The sequence below is a fragment of the Pinus tabuliformis genome, chromosome 6, assembly GCF_031772625.1.
Source record: "Pinus tabuliformis cultivar Carrire ecotype Pingquan chromosome 6, CPIR1, whole genome shotgun sequence".
In the NCBI taxonomy this organism is placed as follows: Eukaryota; Viridiplantae; Streptophyta; class Pinopsida; order Pinales; family Pinaceae; genus Pinus; species Pinus tabuliformis.
Window position 1 is genome coordinate 1,230,470,743 of NC_142292.1, and position 8,300 is coordinate 1,230,479,042.

The following is an 8,300-nucleotide window of genomic DNA, read 5'->3' on the forward strand; positions in this document are numbered from 1 at the left end:
GGGCCTTAAGCTCTCTTAATTTACCAAAGACATCAGATTTACTCTAGCGTAAATAATTCTATGTCTTTCTTGAGAGATCATCTATAGATGAAACATGGTATGCAAATTTATCTATTAATATGGAAATCAACATGGTCCTAACACATCACTAAGTACTAACTCTAGAATTTCATATGCTATTGTAGCACCTTATGTGAATTTTGGAAGATTATATTTACCATATATGGAATGTTAAAGATTGATAGTGGAATTAAACATACCTTAAACCATACCTTTACGATGTAATGTTGAATTCCCCTCTCTCCAATATGACATAGCCTTTGATGTCGTATTATTGTCTTTTCTCTAGAGACAATAAGCATTATGTCTTCTTCATTTCCACCCTCACAAAAACTACAAATATTACACACATCAACGTTGGTGCTTCCTAATATCTTCTACTTCACTTTTCTTCATATTATTATTCTCGTTGTCAAGACATTATCTAAGAAAACATCACCTCTATCATTCGTTTCATATTCACAAAAGCACTATTTGTGGGGAATAATATGAAAATAAGGACCTAGGTCCTTTATCCATATATCATCATCCACATGTGTACTCTTGAAGAATACACCCATACCCTCTTTCCTCTCAGGAGGCTTTGTCTTTCATGGAAAGAGAGTCGTGGCATCCCCTCCCTGAATCAACATTGGTTATGTATTATGCATGCATTCCGCAAATAGTGTATAATCAGGATAATCTAGCTGTGAATAAGTGTTATATTATTCAAAATTTCCACATGGTATCGTAGCAGAGTTGATCATCAAATCTATTATTCAGAAAGTGATTACATTTTATTTCTTCAGGAAGAGTCTGTAATCGGGCCAGGTAGCCTCTGGATTCATCCTTCTTTTGGAAGGTGAGATATCTAGTAAAAGCCCATACAATTAATCTCTGTAAGAGAAATACTTTGTTCTCACGAATTTTAGATCAGAAGTGGTTGAGTTTTGAGTTGGTGGAATTCGAATTTGCAGCAATGTTTTATTGGTGTCAAAGTTGAAATGTCTTTCAACGGATTGTGATTGGAGTATGCTCTTGAAGGTAACTCGAACTATATTGCATGGAAAAACAGGATGGAGGTAGTGTTAGATGACAATGAGCTGAAGGAGTTCATAGAGGCTGAGGTCCCAAAGCCTACTGATGCTGCTCACATTGAGGCTTGGCAAAAGAAGACATCAAAGTGTCGAAGGATTCTATTTGAGGGCGTGAAGGATCATATTGTATCCAACCTGCATGGAAAGGCTTCTCCATACTTGATGTGGAAAGTGTTGATAGATTTATTCCAAAGCAAGAGCGACCAGAGGAAGTTGGCACTCAAGGATAAACTCAAAAACATTAAGTGAGAGAATGGAGACAGTATGCCCAAGTATCTCACGAAGTTCACCCAATGCCGGGATGAGCTGGGAAGTGTGGGGGTGACTGTCGATGACGAGGACTTGGTGAGCTTGGCTCTCCTTGGTCTTCCGAAGAGTTGGCATTCCTATCAGGACTTTGTCAATGTTCGGGAGAAATTGCCAGGATGGGAGAGACTTTGGTCGCATCTTGTGCAAGAGGATATCAGGCGGAATACCAGGGATGGATCTTCATCAAAGGCATCTGATGAAGAAAATTGCGCTTTGGCTACCAAAGCAAAGAAGGGGAAGGAGAAGGTTTCTCTTTCCGAATCCAGTTCTTCCAATGATGGGAAGAAGGTTGACAAATCGAAAGTGTGATGCTTTCATTGTCATGAGGTGGGCCATTATGCTTCAAATTGTCCACGGAGGAAACCCAAGAAGGGATTCGGGGAAGGATCTGAAGGTGAGGCACTTGCTTCACAGTTTGAGTTGGATTTCACACTCTTCACATGCATGGTTTCATCCATGGTGGGAAGTGGTTGGTTTCTTGACAATGGAGGTTCTTTCCACATGCCCGGTGACAAGAGTTTGTTCAGTACTATGGAGGAGAAAGATCTCCAGATACTCATAGCGATGGGTAATGATGAGAATTATAGTGTCTCAGGTGTAGGCACGGTTATTTTTCAGAGGGAGCATGGAGCTCGCCTTACCTTGACCGATGTCAAGTATGTACCAGGATTGAAGAGAAACTTGGTGTCAATCGCGATGCTGGAAGACGGAGGCTATGATGTAGTCTTCAATAAGGGAAAGGTTTTCCTTAGACACATCATCACCAGACAGGTGAAGCAGATTGGTTCACGGGTCAAGAACCTGTATGCTCTTGAGGTTCAAGATGCATGCAAAGCCTTGAATAGCGAGGCAACTGATGGAGACTTGGTGGTTGAGAGGGAGCGTATATTACCTCTCAACATGCAGAGCCAAAAGAAGTCTCAGACGATTGTGGAGGAGCCACGATTGGTGCAGCAGTTTCAGGAGGTTGTGGAGCAGCTACAACAAGGGAAGTTGAGAGGAGATCAAGTAGAGACATCTACTCATGCAGAGACCTCCAGTAGGGGGGAAATTTAAGCCAGGTGGGCTAAGGGATCACATGCAGCCATACCTCCAGGTAGGAGGTGGGGCGATATAGAGTGATCGTCCCAAGGAGGAGGGGCAAGATCCTTGAGGCACACAACCTCTTGGATGAGACCTTGTTACGGGAGCCCCAATGTGGAGTAGAAAGAACTGACTAATTGGTTAGAGACAGATGCGGATGGAGCGGCAAAGAGAGCGACAGTGTAGGGAATCCCAGGACAACGCATAGCTAGCAGGCTGCAGCAATGCGAGAGGAACAAGTGTTTTGCACAGTGCTAGGTGGCACAGAGAGGTGTGCATTGGTGCGAGATGCATGGAGATGTTACAGTAGCGCAGATGTTAGAGAGGGAGCACTTGTCAGCAGCATGTAGAGCTTCAGCATCAGAGTATGTTCCTAGCCCAACAGAGTGGTCAGTTGGGAGTGTTTTTGTTCCAAGTGTTGCTGGAGCAAGTGGATCGGGCAAATGTGTTGCATGCAGAACATTCCAGAGTTGCAGGATAGGGGTTGTAGATAATCCATATCTTGTTGAGAGGGAGTGTTGAAAATTCAACAAGATGATGGAGCTTAGTGAAAAGAAGTCGCCTTCACTAAGTGGGCCCGCAGGCTATTTTTGGCGCAAAGTCTATTTTTAGACATATGGATCATGGTATATGAGTTGCAGGATGCTATTTGTGGATGATTGGTCATGTTGGTAAAAATAGATGGACTTCTATTTTTAGAAATATGGGCAGAGTCTATTTTTAGATTGCCAAGCTAAAAATAGAACAGTAGAATATTATTAGCTCTTAATAATATTTGGACTATAAAAATTATCTTATCCTCTTGGAGCACTTCAGTTCGAGCTACGGATGTGGCACATGCAACTGCCAGAAGGAAATACGCTTTTCTTATGGGTTAGTTGAGCTATTGCATGATGGACTTCAGTTAGAACTCAAGTGATCGAGTTTGGTGGAGTTTATTGAGGAGTTGATGGAGTTGTGTTCAGTTTGACTTGGTTGAACTAGTTGTATTTAGTCTAACTGCATATACACTAGTGATGAGTGATGTGAATTAACTATTAATTAATTCACTAATTATTAACTCATAAAGCAACTAAAGAATACATCAGTTAACTCAGTGCATGGATAGTTCAGTGGAGACAGGTGTTAGAGGTGGAGACTACTATCAGTTGTGACTATAGTTGTGCATGAGATTTGCACAATCAATGATTGAGATTGCCAATGAGGATTGTGTAGTACAAGCCAAGGAAAACGAGCTTGGATCATTCCTATTCTCACTTTGGATTGCGCAGTAGAGGTAGGCAAACAACGGAGGAGATTTGAACCTGTGACTTGATTCAAATCTGAGCTAGTTTGTGTGTAGCAGGTGGAGATAGTACCGAGTACTTGTGAGGAGTATTGTACTATGTATTGTTACATGTTCTCTATCATTATAATATACAGATAGTTCGGGGTTTTCAGCTATATTCTTTCCCCATTACATACTGTGTTACTGTGTGCATGCGATTGATGTTTCATTATTTTTAATTCCACAAAATTGATGATCAACGTAGAGGAGGTTATGTATTATGCATGCATTCCGAAATAGTGTATAATTAGGATAATCTCTGTGAATAAGTGTTATATTATTCAAAATTTCTACAAAATCCAAATCAAAGAAAGCCCTGGTTTTCGTGGAGTTACTATCTGATCTCCCATCATCGTCCAATGATGCAACATCAGAAGAAGAGATCATGGACGAATCTTTGTTTCTGATATCATCAAGCAATCTGTGGTATGGAGACATAATAATCTATCTCCAAACCCAAACATATAGGTCTAATACCTCCCACTCGGAACAACGACGCATTTGATACCAAGCAAAAGACTACATGATCGTCGGTGAAACACTTTACCGTCGTGGTGTCGATACAGTTATGCGGAGGTGCCTCACCCACGAGGAGGCCGAAAAAGTCCTAAATGATTTCCATTCAGGCACGTGTGGGGGCATCAATCTGGTTACGCTACAGCACAAAATATTTTATGAGCAGGATACTTCTGGCCAACAATGTTCAAGGATCGCATAACCGCAGTCAGAAGTTGCCATGCCTGTCAAATCTTCGATTGCAAAACCAGAATACCACCCGCACCTCTGCAAACAGTAGTTGATGTTGGGCCATTCGCTAAATGGGGCATAGATTTGATGACATGTAACCCCACCTTGGCCGGGGGGCATGGGTATATAATAGTCGCAGTAGACTACTTTACCAAATGGGCCGAGGCGATGCCTACATTAAACAATAGCGGCGAAACGATTGCCCTCTTCTTTTTCAATCATGTAGTCTCCAGATTCGGCGTTCCACATGCCATAGTCACAGATCATGGATCACATTTTCACAATCACATGATGGTTGAGTTGGCTACCAAATTAGGGCTGTCCCATGACAGCTCTACTTCATATTATCGCAGGCTAACAGACAAGTTGAGGCAATCAACAAGGTCCTGAAGCGGAGGCTACAAAGGATGATTGGAGTCCATAAAAGGAGTTGGCACCTAATCCTGTACTCGGCCGTATGGGCATACCGGAAATCGGTGAGGAATGCAACTGGGTTTACACCCTTTCAACTGGTGTATGGCCTGGAAGTGATCTTACCAGTTCAGTGTGAAATCTCATCCCTCAAACTCGCGGTCAACCTTCTCACCTGAACTTCAAAAGAGGAGGCTCGTTTCTTGGAACTAATCCAATTGGATGAAACCCGTCGTGATGCCACTTTGGCTAACGAAGCCCATAAGAAACGAGTCAAGGCGTAGTTCGACAAGAATGTCAAACCCCGTGTCTTCTCAGAAGGTGACCTGGTCTTACTTTATGACCAGGAGTCCGATAAATTGGGAGCAGGTAAGTTCAAGTCTTTATGGATGGGCCCCTATATTGTTAAGCCAGTATTAGCAAAAGGAGCCTACGAGTTAGTGGATTATGATGGGATTCCACTGGCGCAACCTCGCAACGGGTTATACCTTAAGCGTTACTATGCTTGACTCAAGATAGTAACCCCTATGCTTTTGTTACATTTTTGTATTCACTAAGGGTAATTGTCTTGGTTAAGTGATCCGCTTTTACATTTGTTGTAGATGTCGAACCTATTGGAATCATTTGTTGGATATGCCAACGGAGCGAGTCGTAGTTCACAGAACCTATCTTCTGTGGCCTGGGCCACCTTCGATCCAAGTGGCGAGTTAGTGTGTTTCAGAGGGGTATGTATTGGTCGGTCAACGAACAATATTGTTGAATACAGCGCGTTGATAGAACTCCTCTCTGATGTCATCACACATGGCATACGCCGACTCGTCATCAGGCTAGACTCACAATTCATCATCCTACAACTCACTGGTATCTACTCCGTATGAAATCCAGCTATCTATCGCATGTTCCTAAGGGTCAAGATTTTGGAAAGGCAGTTTGATTCTATTCAATATCAGCATATTTCTAGAAACTTAAACACATTAACGGAATCATTGGCAAACTATGTGTTATATAGACATTTGCGACATTTATAAAAGAAGCATTTCATCAATATTTGCATCAAGATCATGTAACTTAACCAAAATAAAGCTCTGAAAATAAAATATATATATATATATAATTGTTTATGGTTTATACATAATGTTCTGTAAACAAGACGAAAGCGGTCAAATGACCTAAAACTCAAAATGCTAGGGGGCACCCTAGTCTAATGATGTTGGTGATAACAAGTCACCATCTGTGCAATCATGCGTAAAAGCCTAGTCCATCGACCCGACATGCCAGTAGTATGTCGTTGCAACCTTAGAGGCAGCTCGTCAGTCCCCACGTCCGAAATACCAAGAGTGAGACCCTCGACCTAATCTTGCAATGCTAAAAGAGTCTCGGCCACATCAAGGTCACGAAGGATAGCCCTCCCCACAACCTCTCCTGCTGGAACGACAGCTGGTGCTCTCAGGTGTACTGCTAGTCGAATTGGTCCAATATATGCATGAGCACATGAATTTTGATTAGTCTTGATAGAAGAAAGCACAAGAGCATTATAAAAGACAATATCAAAGATATGGTAAGATATTTTACCTATAGCACCCCACTGCTCACCAACCAGCAGCACCAAATCTGGGTCACCCCGGAAATCCATACCAGCATATGGGCACTTGGCAAAAACCATCTCCTAACGGTTGAACCACTCGAAGAAGGTATCAGAGAAAGAAACCTGGGACTGACCAGCATGTCGGGCCATGAGGTCGACCCATCTCTGCATATGTGGCTCAGTTGGTGGGGGTAAACTAAGTGAAATGTACTGCGGCTACATTAGTAGGATCTTTTCCAAGGCGAAAGCGATCAAAATAGAACCATAGCCGAAATTCTTGGATTTTCCGCTTTTTACCTTGGTCAGTTGTTCTTTCATCACAGGGAGTACTGCGTCACACCATTTGAACACCTTTGATTCAAGGCATTCCAAGGCATACTGCATATAGGACCTGTTAGCCACGTGAAGAGCCGCACTACCAACCGGTCTAGTAAAAGTGAACAGAATGGTCCTTAAGGACCGATCAGTGACATCTTGGATGTTGATCTTGCCATCCCTACTCGACTGAGATCCCTCTCTGCAATACCGGTGAATATAATCTCTCACGGATTTGCCCCCAAGGGCAGAACCTGATAATGAGAGAGGGGCACCACGCCTCGATAAACTGGTCAAAAAATAGATGTCCACGACAGTCAAGGGGATGGATTTGGCTCTAATCTGAAACACCTAGTTGGTAGGATCCCATGCATTAAGAAAATATTGCAACAAGTTGATTTGTTGCCTCATGCTAGAGATGCGAAAAAACTTGAGCAGGCCACAGTTCTGTAGTGCAGTTACCGTACCCGGATCATGTAAAGAAACCATGTCCTCTTCTTCATGCTTGCGTTCTCGCCATGTAACAACCATTTTGCTCTGATGAATCTCTGCAAAACAAGAAAGAGAAGAATCAGGGTCCTGATTTGGCAAAAAATAGGCAAAAATTCCATGAGAAAATAGTGCAAAAGTTTCCCTTCTCGCACCCATTGCACCCTAGTAGTGTACTGGGTGAGATGCATACTGACTGGCCAATGACCAGGCCAGTATGCATCGCACCTTTCGCTATAGGAAGAGTGCGATGGAGCCAGGGAGAAATTTTCAAACCTTAGGGGCTCAGAAAAATAGGGAAACATGCTCAGAATTCAAAAAGGAAGGAATGCAACTGAAGAGCTCAGGTTTAGCTCCTACCTGGTCCAGACGGCGCCGAGAATTGTCCACATAATCTCCCGGAATTAGCTAGTGAAAATCAAGGGGGGAAGGCACCTCCAAAGCTCCAACAAACCAAAGTTCAAATGAAATGGTAAAATGAGGGGTAAAAACCACTTTTAAAGTACTTTTCGCGTAATTCGAGTAAAGTATTAATGTTTCAACTCATTTTTTAAAGCATGTATTGTTCATTTCTAATCGGTTTAATGAAGCAATTGAACAGGCAGTACAACCGTCGAAGGAATAAAATGTTAGCGGTGAAATCAAATAATCAATGACCATTATCACAATTAGTTTTTATGTGAAGTTCAAGCTCGTTAAAAATTAAACCTAAGCAATGAGCAAATGTTTCCCCCCAGAGTTTAAGCTCATTAAAAAATGAACCAATTTCCAGTAAATAACCCTTGTGAATGCATTATCATCAGCTTTTGAGCCTTGGTCGTGTTCTCATCATCACCTCCACTCTGTTTTAGCCGATCACATGCCTCCATTTGATTTTTTACCCTTTTTGAGGAACATC